We start from the raw sequence: 21,823 nt of genomic DNA on the forward strand, positions 1-21,823 counted from the left end.
TATTTTTTCATCACTAAAACGCATGAGACTTTTAGTTTTCAGATATGTTTTCATTTTTGATGAGACGCTTAATGAAAGTGGTTTAATCGCCGGCAAACGAAACCCGCGATTTCCCGTACATCCCGGCTTGGCCCGTATAGTCGAATGTATACAAAGAAAGTACCCAGGGAGTAAACTCATTTCCCGAACGATTTTTTAAATTATTATTTAACCACTAAAGCCCATGAGACTTGTAGTTTTTAAAAATATTTTCATTTTTGATGAGATGCTGAATAAAAGAAGTTTAATCGCCGGCAAACGAAAACCCGCGACTTCCCGTAAATCTCCGACTCGGCCCGTATAGTCAAAAGTATACAAAGAAAGTACCCAGGGAGTAAACTCATTTCCCGAACGATTTTTTAAATTATTTTTTCACCACTAAAACGATTAAGCCTCTGTTCGACAGATTTGTCACTTTGTGACAAGTCCTTTTTTTAACCAACTGCAAAATGAAAACATTTCTGAAAACTACAAGTCTCATGCGTTTTAGTGGTGAAAAAATATTTTAAAAAATCGTTCGGGAAATGAGTTTACTCCCTGTGTACCTTCTTTGTATACTTTTGACTATACGGGCCGAATCCGGGATTTACGGGAAATCGCGGGTTTTCGTTTGCCGGCGATTAAGCTTCTTTTATTCAGCGTCTCAGTAAAAATGAAAACATTTTTGAAAACTACAAGTCTCATGGGCTTTAGTGGTGAAATAATAATTTAAAAAATCGTTCGGGAAATGAGTTTACTCACTGGGTACTTTCTTTGTATACTTTTGACTATACGGGCCGAGTCGGAGATTTACGGGAAGTCGCGGGTTTTCGTTTGCCGGCGATTAAACTTCTTTTATTCAGCATCTCATCAAAAATGAAAACATTTTTAAAAACTACAAGTCTCATGGGCTTTAGTGGTTAAATAATAATTTAAAAAATCGTTCGGGAAATGAGTTTACTCCCTGGGTACTTTCTTTGTATACATTCGACTATACGGGCCAAGCCCGGGATGTACGGGAAATCGCGGGTTTCGTTTGCCGGCGATTAAACCACTTTCATTAAGCGTCTCATCAAAAATGAAAACATTTCTGAAAACTACAAGTCTCATGCGTTTTAGTGGTGAAAAAATAATTTAAAAAATCGTTCGGGAAATGAGTTTACTCCCTGGGTACTTTCTTTGTATACTTTTGACTATACGGGCCGAGTCGGAGATTTACGGGAAGTCGCGGGTTTCCGTTTGCCGGCGATTAAACTTCTTTTATTCAGCGTCTCATCAAAAATGAAAACATTTTTAAAAACTACAAGTCTCATGGGCTTTAGTGGTTAAATAATAATTTAAAAAATCGTTCGGGAAATGAGTTTACTCCCTGGGTGCTTTCTTTGTATGCATTCGACTATACGGGCCAAGCCCGGGATGTACAGGAAATCGCGGGTTTCGTTTGCCGGCGATTAAACTACTTTCATTAAGCGTCTCATCAAAAATGAACACATTTCTGAAAACTACAAGTCTCATTCGTTTTAGTGATGAAAAAATAATTTAAAAAATCGCTCGGGAAATGAGTTTACTCCCTGGGTACTTTCTTTGTATACTTTTGACTATACGGGCCGAGTCCGGGATTTACGGGAAGTCGCGGGTTTTCGTTTGCCGGCGATTAAACTTCTTTTATTCAGCGTCTCATCAAAAATGAAAACACTTTTGAAAACTACAAGTCTCATGCGTTTTAGTGGTGAAATAATAATTTAAAAAATCGTTCGGGAAATGAGTTTACTCCCAGGGTACTTTCTTTGTATACTTTTGACTATACGGGCCGAGTCCGGGGTTTACGGGAAATGGCGGGTTTTCGTTTGCCGGCGATTAAACTTCTTTTATTCAGCGTCTCATCAAAAATGAAAACATTTTTGAAAACTACAAGTGTCATGCGTTTTAGTGGTGAAAAGATAATTTAAAAATCGTTTTGGAAATGAGTTTACTCACAGGGTACTTTCTTTGTATACATTCGACTATACGGGCCAAGCCCGGGATTTACGGGAAATCGCGGAATTTCGTTTGCCGGCGATTAAACCACTTTCACTAAGCGTCTCATCAAATATGAAAACATTTCTGAAAACTACAAGTCTCATGCGTTTTAGTGATGAAAAAATAATTTAAAAAATCGTTCGGGAAATGAGTTTACTCTCTGGGTACTTTCTTTGTATACTTTTGACTATACGGACCGAGTCCGGGATTTACGGGAAGTCGCGGGTTTTCGTTTGCCGGCGATTAAACCACTTTCATTAAGCGTCTCATCAAAAATGAACACATTTCTGAAAACTACAAGTCTCATGCGTTTTAGTGATGAAAAAATAATTTAAAAAATCGTTCGGGAAATGAGTTTACTCCCTGGGTACTTTCTTTGTATACTTTTGACTATACGGGCCGAGTCCGGGATTTACGGGAAGTCGCGGGTTTTCGTTTGCCGGCGATTAAACTTCTTTTATTCAGCGTCTCATCAAAAATAAAAACACTTTTGAAAACTACAAGTCTCATGCGTTTTAGTGGTGAAATAATAATTAAAAAAATCGTTCGGGAAATGAGTTTACTCCCAGGGTACTTTCTTTGTATACTTTTGACTATACGGGCCGAGTCCGGGGTTTACGGGAAATGGCGGGTTTTCGTTTGCCGGCGATTAAACCACTTTCACCAAGCGTCTCATCAAATATGAAAACATTTCTGAAAACTACAAGTCTCATGCGTTTTAGTGATGAAAAAATAATTTAAAAAATCGTTCGGGAAATGAGTTTACTCTCTGGGTACTTTCTTTGTATACTTTTGACTATACGGACCGAGTCCGGGATTTACGGGAAGTCGCGGGTTTTCGTTTGCCGGCGATTAAACCACTTTCATTAAGCGTCTCATCAAAAATGAACACATTTCTGAAAACTACAAGTCTCATGCGTTTTAGTGGTGAAAAATATTTTAAAAAATCGTTCGGGAAATGAGTTTACTCCCTGTGTACCTTCTTTGTATACTTTTGACTATACGGGCCGAATCCGGGATTTACGGGAAATCGCGGGTTTTCGTTTGCCGGCGATTAAACTTCTTTTATTCAGCGTCTCATCAAAAATGAAAACATTTTTGAAAACTACAAGTCTCATGGGCTTTAGTGGTGAAATAATAATTTAAAAAATCGTTCGGGAAATGAGTTTACTCACTGGGTACTTTCTTTGTATACTTTTGACTATACGGGCCGAGTCGGAGATTTACGGGAAGTCGCGGGTTTTCGTTTGCCGGCGATTAAACTTCTTTTATTCAGCATCTCATCAAAAATGAAAACATTTTTAAAAACTACAAGTCTCATGGGCTTTAGTGGTTAAATAATAATTTAAAAAATCGTTCGGGAAATGAGTTTACTCCCTGGGTACTTTCTTTGTATACATTCGACTATACGGGCCAAGCCCGGGATGTACGGGAAATCGCGGGTTTCGTTTGCCGGCGATTAAACCACTTTCATTAAGCGTCTCATCAAAAATGAACACATTTCTGAAAACTACAAGTCTCATGCGTTTTAGTGATGAAAAAATAATTTAAAAAATCGCTCGGGAAATGAGTTTACTCCCTGGGTACTTTCTTTGTATACTTTTGACTATACGGGCCAAGCCCGGGATTTACGGGAAATCGCGGAATTTCGTTTGCCGGCGATTAAACCACTTTCACTAAGCGTCTCATCAAATATGAAAACATTTCTGAAAACTACAAGTCTCATGCGTTTTAGTGATGAAAAAATAATTTAAAAAATCGTTCGGGAAATGAGTTTACTCTCTGGGTACTTTCTTTGTATACTTTTGACTATACGGACCGAGTCCGGGATTTACGGGAAGTCGCGGGTTTTCGTTTGCCGGCGATTAAACCACTTTCATTAAGCGTCTCATCAAAAATGAACACATTTCTGAAAACTACAAGTCTCATGCGTTTTAGTGATGAAAAAATAATTTAAAAAATCGTTCGGGAAATGAGTTTACTCCCTGGGTACTTTCTTTGTATACTTTTGACTATACGGGCCGAGTCCGGGATTTACGGGAAGTCGCGGGTTTTCGTTTGCCGGCGATTAAACTTCTTTTATTCAGCGTCTCATCAAAAATGAAAACACTTTTGAAAACTACAAGTCTCATGCGTTTTAGTGGTGAAATAATAATTAAAAAAATCGTTCGGGAAATGAGTTTACTCCCAGGGTACTTTCTTTGTATACTTTTGACTATACGGGCCGAGTCCGGGGTTTACGGGAAATGGCGGGTTTTCGTTTGCCGGCGATTAAACCACTTTCACTAAGCGTCTCATCAAATATGAAAACATTTCTGAAAACTACAAGTCTCATGCGTTTTAGTGATGAAAAAATAATTTAAAAAATCGTTCGGGAAATGAGTTTACTCTCTGGGTACTTTCTTTGTATACTTTTGACTATACGGACCGAGTCCGGGATTTACGGGAAGTCGCGGGTTTTCGTTTGCCGGCGATTAAACCACTTTCATTAAGCGTCTCATCAAAAATGAACACATTTCTGAAAACTACAAGTCTCATGCGTTTTAGTGGTGAAAAATATTTTAAAAAATCGTTCGGGAAATGAGTTTACTCCCTGTGTACCTTCTTTGTATACTTTTGACTATACGGGCCGAATCCGGGATTTACGGGAAATCGCGGGTTTTCGTTTGCCGGCGATTAAACTTCTTTTATTCAGCGTCTCATCAAAAATGAAAACATTTTTGAAAACTACAAGTCTCATGGGCTTTAGTGGTGAAATAATAATTTAAAAAATCGTTCGGGAAATGAGTTTACTCACTGGGTACTTTCTTTGTATACTTTTGACTATACGGGCCGAGTCGGAGATTTACGGGAAGTCGCGGGTTTTCGTTTGCCGGCGATTAAACTTCTTTTATACAGCATCTCATCAAAAATGAAAACATTTTTACAAACTACAAGTCTCATGGGCTTTAGTGGTTAAATAATAATTTAAAAAATCGTTCGGGAAATGAGTTTACTCCCTGGGTACTTTCTTTGTATACATTCGACTATACGGGCCAAGCCCGGGATGTACGGGAAATCGCGGGTTTCGTTTGCCGGCGAATAAACCACTTTCATTAAGCGTCTCATCAAAAATGAAAACATTTCTGAAAACTAAAAGTCTCATGCGTTTTAGTGGTGAAAAAATAATTTAAAAAATCGTTCGGGAAATGAGTTTACTCCCTGGGTACTTTCTTTGTATACTTTTGACTATACGGGCCGAGTCGGAGATTTACGGGAAGTCGCGGGTTTTCGTTTGCCGGCGATTAAACTTCTTTTATTCAGCGTCTCATCAAAAATGAAAACATTTTTAAAAACTACAAGTCTCATGGGCTTTAGTGGTTCAATAATAATTTAAAAAATCGTTCGGGAAATGAGTTTACTCCCTGGGTGCTTTCTTTGTATACATTCGACTATACGGGCCAAGCCCGGGATTTACGGGAAATCGCGGAATTTCGTTTGCCGGCGATTAAACCACTTTCACTAAGCGTCTCATCAAATATGAAAACATTTCTGAAAACTACAAGTCTCATGCGTTTTAGTGATGAAAAAATAATTTAAAAAATCGATCGGGAAATGAGTTTACTCTCTGGGTGCTTTCTTTGTATACTTTTGACTATACGGACCGAGTCCGGGATTTACGGGAAGTCGCGGGTTTTCGTTTGCCGGCGATTAAACCACTTTCATTAAGCGTCTCATCAAAAATGAACACATTTCTGAAAACTACAAGTCTCATGCGTTTTAGTGATGAAAAAATAATTTAAAAAATCGTTCGGGAAATGAGTTTACTCCCTGGGTACTTTCTTTGTATACTTTTGACTATACGGGCCGAGTCCGGGATTTACGGGAAGTCGCGGGTTTTCGTTTGCCGGCGATTAAACTTCTTTTATTCAGCGTCTCATCAAAAATGAAAACACTTTTGAAAACTACAAGTCTCATGCGTTTTAGTGGTGAAATAATAATTAAAAAAATCGTTCGGAAAATGAGTTTACTCCCAGGGTACTTTCTTTGTATACTTTTGACTATACGGGCCGAGTCCGGGGTTTACGGGAAATGGCGGGTTTTCGTTTGCCGGCGATTAAACCACTTTCACTAAGCGTCTCATCAAATATGAAAACATTTCTGAAAACTACAAGTCTCATGCGTTTTAGTGATGAAAAAATAATTTAAAAAATCGTTCGGGAAATGAGTTTACTCTCTGGGTACTTTCTTTGTATACTTTTGACTATACGGACCGAGTCCGGGATTTACGGGAAGTCGCGGGTTTTCGTTTGCCGGCGATTAAACCACTTTCATTAAGCGTCTCATCAAAAATGAACACATTTCTGAAAACTACAAGTCTCATGCGTTTTAGTGGTGAAAAAATATTTTAAAAAATCGTTCGGGAAATGAGTTTACTCCCTGTGTACCTTCTTTGTATACTTTTGACTATACGGGCCGAATCCGGGATTTACGGGAAATCGCGGGTTTTCGTTTGCCGGCGATTAAACTTCTTTTATTCAGCGTCTCATCAAAAATGAAAACATTTTTGAAAACTACAAGTCTCATGGGCTTTAGTGGTGAAATAATAATTTAAAAAATCGTTCGGGAAATGAGTTTACTCACTGGGTACTTTCTTTGTATACTTTTGACTATACGGGCCGAGTCGGAGATTTACGGGAAGTCGCGGGTTTTCGTTTGCCGGCGATTAAACTTCTTTTATTCAGCATCTCATTAAAATGAAAACATTTTTAAAAACTACAAGTCTCATGGGCTTTAGTGGTTAAATAATAATTTAAAAAATCGTTCGGGAAATGAGTTTACTCCCTGGGTACTTTCTTTGTATACATTCGACTATACGGGCCAAGCCCGGGATGTACGGGAAATCGCGGGTTTCGTTTGCCGGCGATTAAACCACTTTCATTAAGCGTCTCATCAAAAATGAAAACATTTCTGAAAACTACAAGTCTCATGCGTTTTAGTGGTGAAAAAATAATTTAAAAAATCGTTCGGGAAATGAGTTTACTCCCTGGGTACTTTCTTTGTATACTTTTGACTATACGGGCCGAGTCTGAGATTTACGGGAAGTCGCGGGTTTTCGTTTGCCGGCGATTAAACTTCTTTTATTCAGCGTCTCATCAAAAATGAAAACATTTTTAAAAACTACAAGTCTCATGGGCTTTAGTGGTTAAATAATAATTTAAAAAATCGTTCGGGAAATGAGTTTACTCCCTGGGTGCTTTCTTTGTATACATTCGACTATACGGGCCAAGCCCGGGATGTACGGGAAATCGCGGGTTTCGTTTGCCGGCGATTAAACTACTTTCATTAAGCGTCTCATCAAAAATGAACACATTTCTGAAAACTACAAGTCTCATGCGTTTTAGTGATGAAAAAATAATTTAAAAAATCGCTCGGGAAATGAGTTTACTCCCTGGGTACTTTCTTTGTATACTTTTGACTATACGGGCCGAGTCCGGGATTTACGGGAAGTCGCGGGTTTTCGTTTGCCGGCGATTAAACTTCTTTTATTCAGCGCCTCATCAAAAATGAAAACACTTTTGAAAACTACAAGTCTCATGCGTTTTAGTGGTGAAATAATAATTTAAAAAATCGTTCGGGAAATGAGTTTACTCCCAGGGTACTTTCTTTGTATACTTTTGACTATACGGGCCGAGTCCGGGGTTTACGGGAAATGGCGGGTTTTCGTTTGCCGGCGATTAAACTTCTTTTATTCAGCGTCTCATCAAAAATGAAAACATTTTTGAAAACTACAAGTGTCATGCGTTTTAGTGGTGAAAAGATAATTTAAAAATCGTTTTGGAAATGAGTTTACTCACAGGGTACTTTCTTTGTATACATTCGACTATACGGGCCAAGCCTGGGATTTACGGGAAATCGCGGAATTTCGTTTGCCGGCGATTAAACCACTTTCACTAAGCGTCTCATCAAATATGAAAACATTTCTGAAAACTACAAGTCTCATGCGTTTTAGTGATGAAAAAATAATTTAAAAAATCGTTCGGGAAATGAGTTTACTCTCTGGGTACTTTCTTTGTATACTTTTGACTATACGGACCGAGTCCGGGATTTACGGGAAGTCGCGGGTTTTCGTTTGCCGGCGATTAAACCACTTTCATTAAGCGTCTCATCAAAAATGAACACATTTCTGAAAACTACAAGTCTCATGCGTTTTAGTGATGAAAAAATAATTTAAAAAGTCGTTCGGGAAATGAGTTTACTCCCTGGGTACTTTCTTTGTATACTTTTGACTATACGGGCCGAGTCCGGGATTTACGGGAAGTCGCGGGTTTTCGTTTGCCGGCGATTAAACTTCTTTTATTCAGCGTCTCATCAAAAATGAAAACACTTTTGAAAACTACAAGTCTCATGCGTTTTAGTGGTGAAATAATAACTAAAAAAATCGTTCGGGAAATGAGTTTACTCCCAGGGTACTTTCTTTGTATACTTTTGACTATACGGGCCGAGTCCGGGGTTTACGGGAAATGGCGGGTTTTCGTTTGCCGGCGATTAAACCACTTTCACTAAGCGTCTCATCAAATATGAAAACATTTCTGAAAACTACAAGTCTCATGCGTTTTAGTGATGAAAAAATAATTTAAAAAATCGTTCGGGAAATGAGTTTACTCTCTGGGTACTTTCTTTGTATACTTTTGACTATACGGACCGAGTCCGGGATTTACGGGAAGTCGCGGGTTTTCGTTTGCCGGCGATTAAACCACTTTCATTAAGCGTCTCATCAAAAATGAACACATTTCTGAAAACTACAAGTCTCATGCGTTTTAGTGATGAAAAAATAATTTAAAAAATCGTTCGGGAAATGAGTTTACTCCCTGGGTACTTTCTTTGTATACTTTTGACTATACGGGCCGAGTCCGGGATTTACGGGAAGTCGCGGGTTTTCGTTTGCCGGCGATTAAACTTCTTTTATTCAGCGTCTCATCAAAAATGAAAACACTTTTGAAAACTACAAGTCTCATGCGTTTTTGTGGTGAAATAATAATTAAAAAAATCGTTCGGGAAATGAGTTTACTCCCAGGGTACTTTCTTTGTATACTTTTGACTATACGGGCCGAGTCCGGGGTTTACGGGAAATGGCGGGTTTTCGTTTGCCGGCGATTAAACTTCTTTTATTCAGCGTCTCATCAAAAATGAAAACATTTTTGAAAACTACAAGTCTCATGCGTTTTAGTGGTGAAAAGATAATTTAAAAAATCGTTTTGGAAATGAGTTTACTCACAGGGTACTTTCTTTGTATACATTCGACTATACGGGCCAAGCCCGGGATTTACGGGAAATCGCGGAATTTTGTTTGCCGGCGATTAAACCACTTTCACTAAGCGTCTCATCAAAAATGAAAACATTTCTGAAAACTACAAGTCTCATGCGTTTTAGTGATGAAAAAGTAATTTAAAAAATCGTTCGGGAAATGAGTTTACTCTCTGGGTACTTTCTTTGTATACTTTTGACTATACGGACCGAGTCCGGGATTTACGGGAAGTCGCGGGTTTTCGTTTGCCAGCGATTAAACTTCTTTTATTCAGCGTCTCATCAAAAATGAAAACATTTTTGAAAACTACAAGTCTCATGCGTTTTAGTGGTGAAAAGATAATTTAAAAAATCGTTTTGGAAATGAGTTTACTCACAGGGTACTTTCTTTGTATACATTCGACTATACGGGCCAAGCCCGGGATTTACGGGAAATCGCGGAATTTCGTTTGCCGGCGATTAAACCACTTTCACTAAGCGTCTCATCAAAAATGCAAACATTTCTGAAAACTACAAGTCTCATGCGTTTTAGTGGTGAAATAATAATTAAAAAAATCGTTCGGGAAATGAGTTTACTCCCAGGGTACTTTCTTTGTATACTTTTGACTATACGGGCCGAGTCCGGGGTTTACGGGAAATGGCGGGTTTTCGTTTGCCGGCGATTAAACTTCTTTTATTCAGCGTCTCATCAAAAATGAAAACATTTTTGAAAACTACAAGTCTCATGCGTTTTAGTGGTGAAAAGATAATTTAAAAAATCGTTTTGGAAATGAGTTTACTCACAGGGTACTTTCTTTGTATACATTCGACTATACGGGCCAAGCCCGGGATTTACGGGAAATCGCGGAATTTCGTTTGCCGGCGATTAAACCACTTTCACTAAGCGTCTCATCAAAAATGAAAACATTTCTGAAAACTACAAGTCTCATGCGTTTTAGTGATGAAAAAGTAATTTAAAAAATCGTTCGGGAAATGAGTTTACTCTCTGGGTACTTTCTTTGTATACTTTTGACTATACGGACCGCGTCCGGGATTTACGGGAAGTCGCGGGTTTTCGTTTGCCAGCGATTAAACTTCTTTTATTCAGCGTCTCATCAAAAATGAAAACATTTTTGAAAACTACAAGTCTCATGCGTTTTAGTGGTGAGAAGATAATTTAAAAAATCGTTTTGGAAATGAGTTTACTCACAGGGTACTTTCTTTGTATACATTCGACTATACGGGCCAAGCCCGGGATTTACGGGAAATCGCGGAATTTCGTTTGCCGGCGATTAAACCACTTTCACTAGGCGTCTCATCAAAAATGAAAACATTTCTGAAAACTACAAGTCTCATGCGTTTTAGTGATGTAAAAATAATTTAAAAAATCGTTCGGGAAATAAGTTTACTCTCTGGGTACTTTCTTTGTATACTTTTGACTATACGGAGCGAGTCCGGGATTTACGGGAAGTCGCGGGTTTTCGTTTGCCGGCGATTAAACTTCTTTTATTCAGCGTCTCATCAAAAATGAAAACATTTTTGAAAACTACAAGTCTCATGCGTTTTAGTGGTGAAAAGATAATTTAAAAAATCGTTTTGGAAATGAGTTTACTCACAGGGTACTTTGTTTGTATACATTCGACTATACGGGCCAAGCCCGGGATTTACGGGAAATCGCGGAATTTCGTTTGCCGGCGATTAAACCACTTTCACTGAACGTCTCATCAAAAATAAAAACATTTCTGAAAACTACAAGTCTCATGCGTTTTAGTGATGAAAAAATAATTTAAAAAATCGTTCGGGAAATGAGTTTACTCCCTGGGTACTTTCTTTGTATACTTTTGACTATACGGGCCGAGTCCGGGATTTACGGGAAGTCTTGGGTTTTCGTTTGCCGACGATTAAACTTCTTTTATTCAGCGTCTCATCAAAAATGAAAACATTTTTGAAAACTACAAGTCTCATGCGTTTTAGTGGTGAAAAGATAATTTAAAAAATCGTTTTGGAAATGAGTTTACTCACAGGGTACTTTCTTTGTATACATTCGACTATACGGGCCAAGCCCGGGATTTACGGGAAATCGCGGGTTTTCGTTTGCCGGCGATTAAACTTCTTTTATTCAGCGTCTCATCAAAAATGAAAACATTTTTAAAAACTACAAGTCTCATGGGCCTTAGTGGTGAAATAATAATTTAAAAATTCGTTCGGGAAATGAGTTTACTCCCTGGGTACTTTCTTTGTATACTTTTGACTATACGGGCCGAGTCCGGGGTTTACGGGAAATGGCGGGTTTTCGTTTGCCGGCGATTAAACTTCTTTTATTCAGCGTCTCATCAAAAATGAAAAAATTTTTGAAACCTACAAGTCTCATGCGTTTTAGTGGTGAAAAGTTAATTTAAAAAATCGTTTTGGAAATGAGTTTACTGACAGGGTACTTTCTTTGTATACATTCGACTATACAAGCCAAGCCCGCGATTTACGGGAAATCGCGGGTTTTCGTTTGCCGGCGATTAAACCACTTTCACTAAGCGTCTCATCAAAAATGAAAACATTTCTGAAAACTACAAGTCTCATGCGTTTTAGTGATGAAAAAATAATTTAAAAAATCGTTCGGGAAATGAGTTTACTCTCTGGGTACTTTCTTTGTATACTTTTGACTATACGGACCGAGTCCGGGATTTACGGGAAGTCGCGGGTTTTCGTTTGCCGGCGATTAAACTTCTTTTATTCAGCGTCTCATCAAAAATGAAAACATTTTTGAAAACTACAAGTCTCATGCGTTTTAGTGATGAAAAAATAATTTAAAAAATCGTTCGGGAAATGAGTTTACTCCCTGGGTACTTTCTTTGTATACTTTTGACTATACGGGCCGAGTCCGGGATTTACGGGAAGTCGCGGGTTTTCGTTTGCCGGCGATTAAACTTCTTTTATTCAGCGTCTCATCAAAAATGAAAACACTTTTGAAAACTACAAGTCTCATGCGTTTTAGTGGTGAAAAGATAATTTAAAAATCGTTTTGGAAATGAGTTTACTCACAGGGTACTTTCTTTGTATACATTCGACTATACGGGCCAAGCCCGGGATTTACGGGAAATCACGGAATTTCGTTTGCCGGCGATTAAACCACTTTCACTAACCGTCTCATCAAAAATGAAAACATTTCTGAAAACTACAAGTCTCATGCGTTTTAGTGATGAAAAAATAATTTAAAAAATCGTTCGGGAAATGAGTTTACTCTCTGGGTACTTTCTTTGTATACTTTTGACTATACGGACCGAGTCCGGGATTTACGGGAAGTCGCGGGTTTTCGTTTGCCGGCGATTAAACTTCTTTTATTCAGCGTCTCATCAAAAATGAAAACATTTTTGAAAACTACAAGTCTCATGCGTTTTAGTGGTGAAAAGATAATTTAAAAAATCGTTTTGGAAATGAGTTTACTCACAGGGTACTTTCTTTGTATACATTCGACTATACGGGCCAAGCCCGTGATTTACGGGAAATCGCGGAATTTCGTTTGCCGGCGATTAAACCACTTTCACTGAACGTCTCATCAAAAATAAAAACATTTCTGAAAACTACAAGTCTCATGCGTTTTAGTGATGAAAAAATAATTTAAAAAATCGTTCGGGAAATGAGTTTACTCCCTGGGTACTTTCTTTGTATACTTTTGACTATACGGGCCGAGTCCGGGATTTACGGGAAGTCTTCGGTTTTCGTTTGCCGACGATTAAACTTCTTTTATTCAGCGTCTCATCAAAAATGAAAACATTTTTGAAAACTACAAGTCTCATGCGTTTTAGTGGTGAAAAGATAATTTAAAAAATCGTTTTGGAAATGAGTTTACTCACAGGGTACTTTCTTTGTATACATTCGACTATACGGGCCAAGCCCGGGATTTACGGGAAATCGAGGGTTTTCGTTTGCCGGCGATTAAACCACTTTCATTAAGCGTCTCATCAAAAATGAAAACATTTTTAAAAACTACAAGTCTCATGGGCTTTAGTGGTGAAATAATAATTTAAAAATTCGTTCGGGAAATGAGTTTACTTCCTGGGTACTTTCTTTGTATACTTTTGACTATACGGGCCGAGTTCGGGGTTTACGGGAAATGGCGGGTTTTCGTTTGCCGGCGATTAAACTTCTTTTATTCAGCGTCTCATCAAAAATGAAAACATTTTTGAAACCTACAAGTCTCATGCGTTTTAGTGGTGAAAAGTTAATTTAAAAAATCGTTTTGGAAATGAGTTTACTGACAGGGTACTTTCTTTGTATACATTCGACTATACAAGCCAAGCCCGCGATTTACGGGAAATCGCGGGTTTTCGTTTGCCGGCGATTAAACCACTTTCACTAAGCGTCTCATCAAAAATGAAAACATTTCTGAAAACTACAAGTCTCATGCGTTTTAGTGATGAAAAAATAATTTAAAAAATCGTTCGGGAAATGAGTTTACTCTCTGGGTACTTTCTTTGTATACTTTTGACTATACGGACCGAGTCCGGGATTTACGGGAAGTCGCGGGTTTTCGTTTGCCGGCGATTAAACTTCTTTTATTCAGCGTCTCATCAAAAATGAAAACATTTTTGAAAACTACAAGTCTCATGCGTTTTAGTGATGAAAAAATAATTTAAAAAATCGTTCAGGAAATGAGTTTACTCCCTGGGTACTTTCTTTGTATACTTTTGACTATACGGGCCGAGTCCGGGATTTACGGGAAGTCGCGGGTTTTCGTTTGCCGGCGATTAAACTTCTTTTATTCAGCGTCTCATCAAAAATGAAAACACTTTTGAAAACTACAAGTCTCATGTGTTTTAGTGGTGAAAAGATAATTTAAAAAATCGTTTTGAAAATGAGTTGACTCACAGGGTATTTTCTTTGTATACATTCGACTATACGGGCCAAGCCCGGGATTTACGGGAAATCACGGAATTTCGTTTGCCGGCGATTAAACCACTTTCACTAACCGTCTCATCAAGAATGAAAACATTTCTGAAAACTACAAGTCTCATGCGTTTTAGTGATGAAAAAATAATTTAAAAAATCGTTCGGGAAATGAGTTTACTCTCTGGGTACTTTCTTTGTATACTTTTGACTATACGGACCGAGTCCGGGATTTACGGGAAGTCGCGGGTTTTTGTTTGCCGGCGATTAAACTTCTTTTATTCAGCGTCTCATCAAAAATGAAAACATTTTTGAAAACTACAAGTCTCATGCGTTTTAGTGGAGAAAAGATAATTTAAAAAATCGTTTTGGAAATGAGTTTACTCACAGGGTACTTTCTTTGTATACATTCGACTATACGGGCCAAGCCCGGGATTTACGGGAAATCGCGGAATTTCGTTTGCCGGCGATTAAACCACTTTCACTGAACGTCTCATCAAAAATAAAAACATTTCTGAAAACTACAAGTCTCATGCGTTTTAGTGGTGAAAAGATAATTTAAAAAATCGTTTTGGAAATGAGTTTACTCACAGGGTACTTTCTTTGTATACATTCGACTATACGGGCCAAGCCCGGGATTTACGGGAAATCGAGGGTTTTCGTTTGCCGGCGATTAAACCACTTTCATTAAGCGTCTCATCAAAAATGAAAACATTTCTGAAAACTACAAGTCTCATGCGTTTTAGTGGTGAAAAAATAATTTAAAAAATCGTTCGGGAAATGAGTTTACTCCCTGGGTACCTTCTTTGTATACTTTTGACTATACGGGCCGAGTCCGGGATTTACGGGAAATCGAGGGTTTTCGTTTGCCGGCGATTAAACCACTTTCATTAAGCGTCTCATCAAAAATGAAAACATTTCTGAAAACTACAAGTCTCATGCGTTTTAGTGATGAAAAAATAATTTAAAAAATCGTTCGGGAAAATGAGTTTACTCCCTGGGTACTTTCTTTGTATACTTTTGACTATACGGGCCGAGTCCGGGATTTACGGGAAGTCTTGGGTTTTCGTTTGCCGACGATTAAACTTCTTTTATTCAGCGTCTCATCAAAAATGAAAACATTTTTGAAACTACAAGTCTCATGCGTTTTAGTGGTGAAAAGATAATTTAAAAAATCGTTTTGAAAATGAGTTTACTCACAGGGTACTTTCTTTGTATACATTCGACTATACGGGCCAAGCACGGGATTTACGGGAAATCGAGGGTTTTCGTTTGCCGGCGATTAAACCACTTTCATTAAGCGTCTCATCAAAAATGAAAACATTTCTGAAAACTACAAGTCTCATGCGTTTTAGTGGTGGAAAAATAATTTAAAAAATCGTTCGGGAAATGAGTTTACTCCCTGGGTACCTTCTTTGTATACTTTTGACTATACGGGCCGAGTCCGGGATTTACGGAAAATCGCGGGTTTTCGTTTGCCGGCGATTAAACTTCTTTTATTCAGCGTCTCATCAAAAATGAAAACATTTTTAAAAACTACAAGTCTCATGGGCTTTAGTGGTGAAATAATAATTTAAAAAATCGTTCGGGAAATGAGTTTACTCCCTGGGTACTTTCTTTGTATACTTTTGACTATACGGGCCGAGTCCGGGGTTTACGGGAAATGGCGGGTTTTTGTTTGCCGGCGATTAAACTTCTTTTATTCAGCGTCTCATCAAAAATGAAAACATCTTTGAAACCTACAAGTCTCATGCGTTTTAGTGGTGAAAAGTTAATTTAAAAAATCGTTTTGGAAATGAGTTTACTGACAGGGTACTTTCTTTGTATACATTCGACTATACAAGCCAAGCCCGCGATTTACGGGAAATCGCGGGTTTTCGTTTGCCGGCGATTAAACCACTTTCACTAAGCGTCTCATCAAAAATGAAAACATTTCTGAAAACTACAAGTCTCATGCGTTTTAGTGATGAAAAAATAATTTGAAAAATCGTTCGGGAAATGAGTTTACTCTCTGGGTACTTTCTTTGTATACTTTTGACTATACGGACCGAGTCCGGGATTTACGGGAAGTCGCGGGATTTCGTTTGCCGGCGATTAAACTTCTTTTATTCAGCGTCTCATCAAAAATGAAAACATTTTTGAAAACTACAAGTCTCATGCGTTTTAGTGGTGAAAAGATAATTTAAAAAATCGTTTTGGAAATGAGTTTACTCACAGGGTACTTTCTTTGTATACATTCGACTATACGGGCCAAGCCCGGGATTTACGGGAAATCGCGGAATTTCGTTTGCCGGTGATTAAACCACTTTCACTGAACGTCTCATCAAAAATGAAAACATTTCTGAAAACTACAAGTCTCATGCGTTTTAGTGATGAAAAATAATTTAAAAAATCGTTCGGGAAATGAGTTTACTCCCTGGGTACTTTCTTTGTATACTTTTGACTATACGGGCCGAGTCCGGGACTTACGGGAAGTCTTGGGTTTTCTTTTCCCGACGATTAAACTTCTTTTATTCAGCGTCTCATCAAAAATGAAAATATTTTTGAAAACTACAAGTCTCATGCGTTTTAGTGGTGAAAAGATAATTTAAAAAATCGTTTTGGAAATGAGTTTACTCACAGGGTACTTTCTTTGTATACATTCGACTATACGGCCAAGTCCGGGATTTACGGGAAATCGAGGGTTTTCGTTTGCCGGCGATTAAACCACTTTCATTAAGCGTCTCATCAAAAATGAAAACATTTCTGAAAACTACAAGTCTCATGCGTTTTAGTGGTGAAAAAATAATTTAAAAAATCGTTCGGGAAATGAGTTTACTCCCTGGGTACCTTCTTTGTATACTTTTGACTATACGGGCCGAGTCCGGGATTTACGGGAAATCGCGGGTTTTCGTTTTCCGGCGATTAAACTTCTTTTATTCAGCGTCTCATCAAAAATGAAAACATTTTTAAAAACTACAAGTCTCATGGGCTTTAGTGGTGAAATAATAATTTAAAAAATCGTTCGGGAAATGAGTTTACTCCCTGGCTACTTTCTTTGTATACTTTTGACTATACGGGCCGAGTCCGGGGTTTACGGGAAATGGCGGGTTTTCGTTTGCCGGCGATTAAACTTCTTTTATTCAGCGTCTCATCAAAAATGAAAACATTTTTGAAACCTACAAGTCTTATGCGTTTTAGTGGTGTAAAGTTAATTTAAAAAATCGTTTTGGAAATGAGTTTACTGACAGGGTACTTTCTTTGCATACATTCGACTATACAAGCCAACCCGCGATTTACGGGAAATCGCGGGTTTTCGTTTGCCGGCGATTAAACCACTTTCATTAAGCGTCTCATCAAAAATGAAAACATTTCTGAAAACTACAAGTCTCATGCGTTTTAGTGATGAAAAAATAATTTAAAAAGTCGTTCGGGAAATGAGTGTACTCCCTGGGTACCTTCTTTGTATACTTTTGACTATACGGTCCGAGTCCGGGATTTACGGGAAATCGCGGGTTTTCTTTTGCCGGCGATTAAACTTCTTTTATTCAGCATCTCATCAAAAATGAAAACATTTTTAAAAACTACAAGTCTCATGGGCTTTAGTGGTGAAATAATAATTTAAAAAATCGTTTTGGAAATGAGTTTACTCACAGGGTACCTTCTTTGTATACATTCGACTATACGGGCCAAGCCCGGGATTTACGGGAAATCGCGGAATTTCGTTTGCCGGCGATTAAACCACTTTCACTAAGTGTCTCATCAAAAATGAAAACATTTCTGAAAACTACAATTCTCATGCGTTTTAGTGGTGAAAAAATAATTTAAAAAATCGTGCGGGAAATAAGTTTACTCCCTGGGTACCTTCTTTTTATACTTTTGACTATACGGGCCGAATCCGGGATTTACGGAAAATCGCGGGTTTTCGTTTGCCGGCGATTAAACTTCTTTTATTCAGCGTCTCATCAAAAATGAAAACATTTTTAAAAACTACAAGTCTCATGGGCTTTAGAGGTGAAATAATAATTTAAAAAATCGTTCGGGAAATGAGTTTACTCCCTGGGTACTTTCTTTGTATACTTTTGACTATACGGGCCGAGTCCGGGGTTTACGGGAAATGGCGGGTTTTTGTTTGCCGGCGATTAAACTTCTTTTATTCAGCGTCTCATCAAAAATGAAAACATCTTTGAAACCTAAAAGTCTCATGCGTTTTAGTGGTGAAAAGTTATTTAAAAAATCGTTTTGGAAATGAGTTTACTGACAGGGTACTTTCTTTGTATACATTCGACTATACAAGCCAAGCCCGCGATTTACGGGAAATCGCGGGTTTTCGTTTGCCGGCGATTAAACCACTTTCACTAAGCGTCTCATCAAAAATGAAAACATTTCTGAAAACTACAAGTCTCATGCGTTTTAGTGATGAAAAAATAATTTAAAAAATCGTTCGGGAAATGAGTTTACTCTCTGGGTACTTTCTTTGTATACTTTTGACTATACGGACCGAGTCCGGGATTTACGGGAAGTCGCGGGATTTCGTTTGCCGGCGATTAAACTTCTTTTATTCAGCGTCTCATCAAAAATGAAAACATTTTTGAAAACTACAAGTCTCATGCGTTTTAGTGGTGAAAATATAATTTAAAAAATCGTTTTGGAAATGAGTTTACTCACAGGGTACTTTCTTTGTATACATTCGACTATACGGGCCAAGCCCGGGATTTACGGGAAATCGCGGAATTTCGTTTGCCGGCGATTAAACCACTTTCACTGAACGTCTCATCAAAAATGAAAACATTTCTGAAAACTACAAGTCTCATGCGTTTTAGTGATGAAAAGTAATTTAAAAAATCGTTCGGGAAATGAGTTTACTCCCTGGGTACTTTCTTTGTATACTTTTGACTATACGGGCCGAGCCCGGGATTTACGGGAAGTCTTGGGTTTTCGTTTGCCGACGATTAAACTTCTTTTATTCAGCGTCTCAACAAAAATGAAAACATTTTTGAAAACTACAAGTCTCATGCGTTTTAGTGGTGAAAAGATAATTTAAAAAATCGTTTTGGAAATGAGTTTACTCACAGGGTACTTTCTTTAAATACATTCGACTATACGGCCAAGTCCGCGATTTACGGGAAATCGAGGGTTTTCGTTTGCCGGCGATTAAACCACTTTCATTAAGCGTCTCATCAAAAATGAAAACATTTCTGAAAACTACAAGTCTCATGCGTTTTAGTGGTGAAAAAATAATTTAAAAAATCGTTCGGGAAATGAGTTTACTCCCTGGGTACCTTCTTTGTATACTTTTGACTATACGAGCCGAGTCCGGGATTTACGGGAAATCGCGGGTTTTCGTTTGCCGGCGATTAAACTTCTTTTATTCAGCGTCTCATCAAAAATGAAAACATTTTTAAAAACTACAAGTCTCATGGGCTTTAGTGGTGAAATAATAATTTAAAAAATCGTTCGGGAAATGAGTTTACTCCCTGGCTACTTTCTTTGTATACTTTTGACTATACGGGCCGAGTCCGGGGTTTACGGGAAATGGCGGGTTTTCGTTTGCCGGCGATTAAACTTCTTTTATTCAGCGTCTCATCAAAAATGAAAACATTTTTGAAACCTACAAGTCTCATGCGTTTTAGTGGTGTAAAGTTAAGTTAAAAAATCGTTTTGGAAATGAGTTTACTGACAGGGTACTTTCTTTGTATACATTCGACTATACAAGCCAAGCCCGCGATTTACGGGAAATCGCGGGTTTTCGTTTGCCGGCGATTAAACCACTTTCATTAAGCGTCTCATCAAAAATGAAAACATTTCTGAAAACTACAAGTCTCATGCGTTTTAGTGATGAAAAAATAATTTAAAAAGTCGTTCGGGAAATGAGTGTACTCCCTGGGTACGTTCTTTGTATACTTTTGACTATACGGTCCGAGTCCGGGATTTACGGGAAATCGCGGGTTTTCTTTTGCCGGCGATTAAACTTCTTTTATTCAGCATCTCATCAAAAATGAAAACATTTTTAAAAACTACAAGTCTCATGGGCTTTAGTGGTGAAATAATAATTTAAAAAATCGTTCGGGAAATGAGTTTACTCCCTGGGTACTTTCTTTGTATACTTTTGACTATACGGGCCGAGTCTGGATTTACGGGAAATCGCGAGTTTTCGTTTGCCGGCGATTAAACCACTTCCACTAAGCGTCTCATCAAAAATGAAAAAATTTCTGAAAACTACAAGTCTCATGCGTTTTAGTGGTGAAAAGATAATTTAAAAAATCGTTTTGGAAATGAGTGTACTCCCTGGGTACTTTCTTTGTATACTTTTGACTATACGGGCCGAGTCGGGGATTTACGGGAAGTTGCGGGTTTTCGTTTGCCGGCGATTAAACTTCATTTATTCAGCGTCTCATCAAAAATGAAAACATTTTTGTAAACTACAAGTCTCATGCGTTATAATGGTGAAAAAACAATTTAAAAAATCGTTCGGGAAATGAGTTTACTCCCTGGGTACTTTCTTTGTATACTTTTGACTATACGGTCCGAGTCCGGGATTTACGGGAAATCGCGGGTTTTCTTTTGCCGGCGATTAAACTTCTTTTATTCAGCATTTCATCAAAAATGAAAACATTTTTAAAAACTACAAGTCTCATGGGCTTTAGTGGTGAAATAATAATTTAAAAAATCGTTCGGGAAATGAGTTTACTCCCTGGGTACTTTCTTTGTATACTTTTGACTATACGGGCCGAGTCCGGATTTACGGGAAATCGCGAGTTTTCGTTTGCCGGCGATTAAACCACTTCCACTAAGCGTCTCTTCAAAAATGAAAACATTTCTGAAAACTACAAGTCTCATGCGTTTTAGTGATGAAAAGATAATTTAAAAAATCGTTTTGGAAATGAGTGTACTCCCTGGGTACTTTCTTTGTATACTTTTGACTATACGGGCCGAGTCGGGGATTTACGGGAAGTCGCGGGTTTTCGTTTGCCGGCTTTTAAACTTCTTTTATTCAGCGTCTCATCAAAAATGAAAACATTTTTGAAAACTACAAGTCTCATGCGTTTTAGTGGTGAAAAGATAATTGAAAAAATCGTTTTGGAAATGAGTTTACTCACAGGGTACTTTCTTTGTATACATTCGACTATACAAGCCAAGCCCGGGATTTACGGGAAATCGCGGGTTTTCGTTTGCCGGCGATTAAACCACTTTCATTAAGCGTCTCATCAAAAATGAAAACATTTCTGAAAACTACAAGTGTCATGTGTTTTAGTGGTGAAAAAATAATTTAAAAATCGTTCGGGAAATGAGTTTACTCCCTGGTTACCTTCTTTGTATACTTTTGACTATACGGGCCGAGTCCGGGATTTACGGGAAATCGCGGGTTTTCGTTTGCCGGCGATTAAACTTCTTTTATTCAGCGTCTCATCAAAAATGAAAACATTTTTAAAAACTACAAGTCTCGTGGGCTTTAGTGGTGAAATAATGAGTTTATGAGGAAATAAGGTTTACTCCCTGGGTACTTTCTTTGTATACTTTTGACTATACGGGCCGAGTCCGGGGTTTACGGGAAATGGCGGGTTTTCGTTTGCCGGCGATTAAACCACTTTCACTAAGCATCTCATCAAAAATGAAAACCTTTCTGAAAACTACAAGTCTCATGCGTTTTAGTGGTGAA

This window comes from Hydractinia symbiolongicarpus, chromosome 7, assembly GCF_029227915.1.
Source record: "Hydractinia symbiolongicarpus strain clone_291-10 chromosome 7, HSymV2.1, whole genome shotgun sequence".
Classification (NCBI taxonomy): Eukaryota; Metazoa; Cnidaria; class Hydrozoa; order Anthoathecata; family Hydractiniidae; genus Hydractinia; species Hydractinia symbiolongicarpus.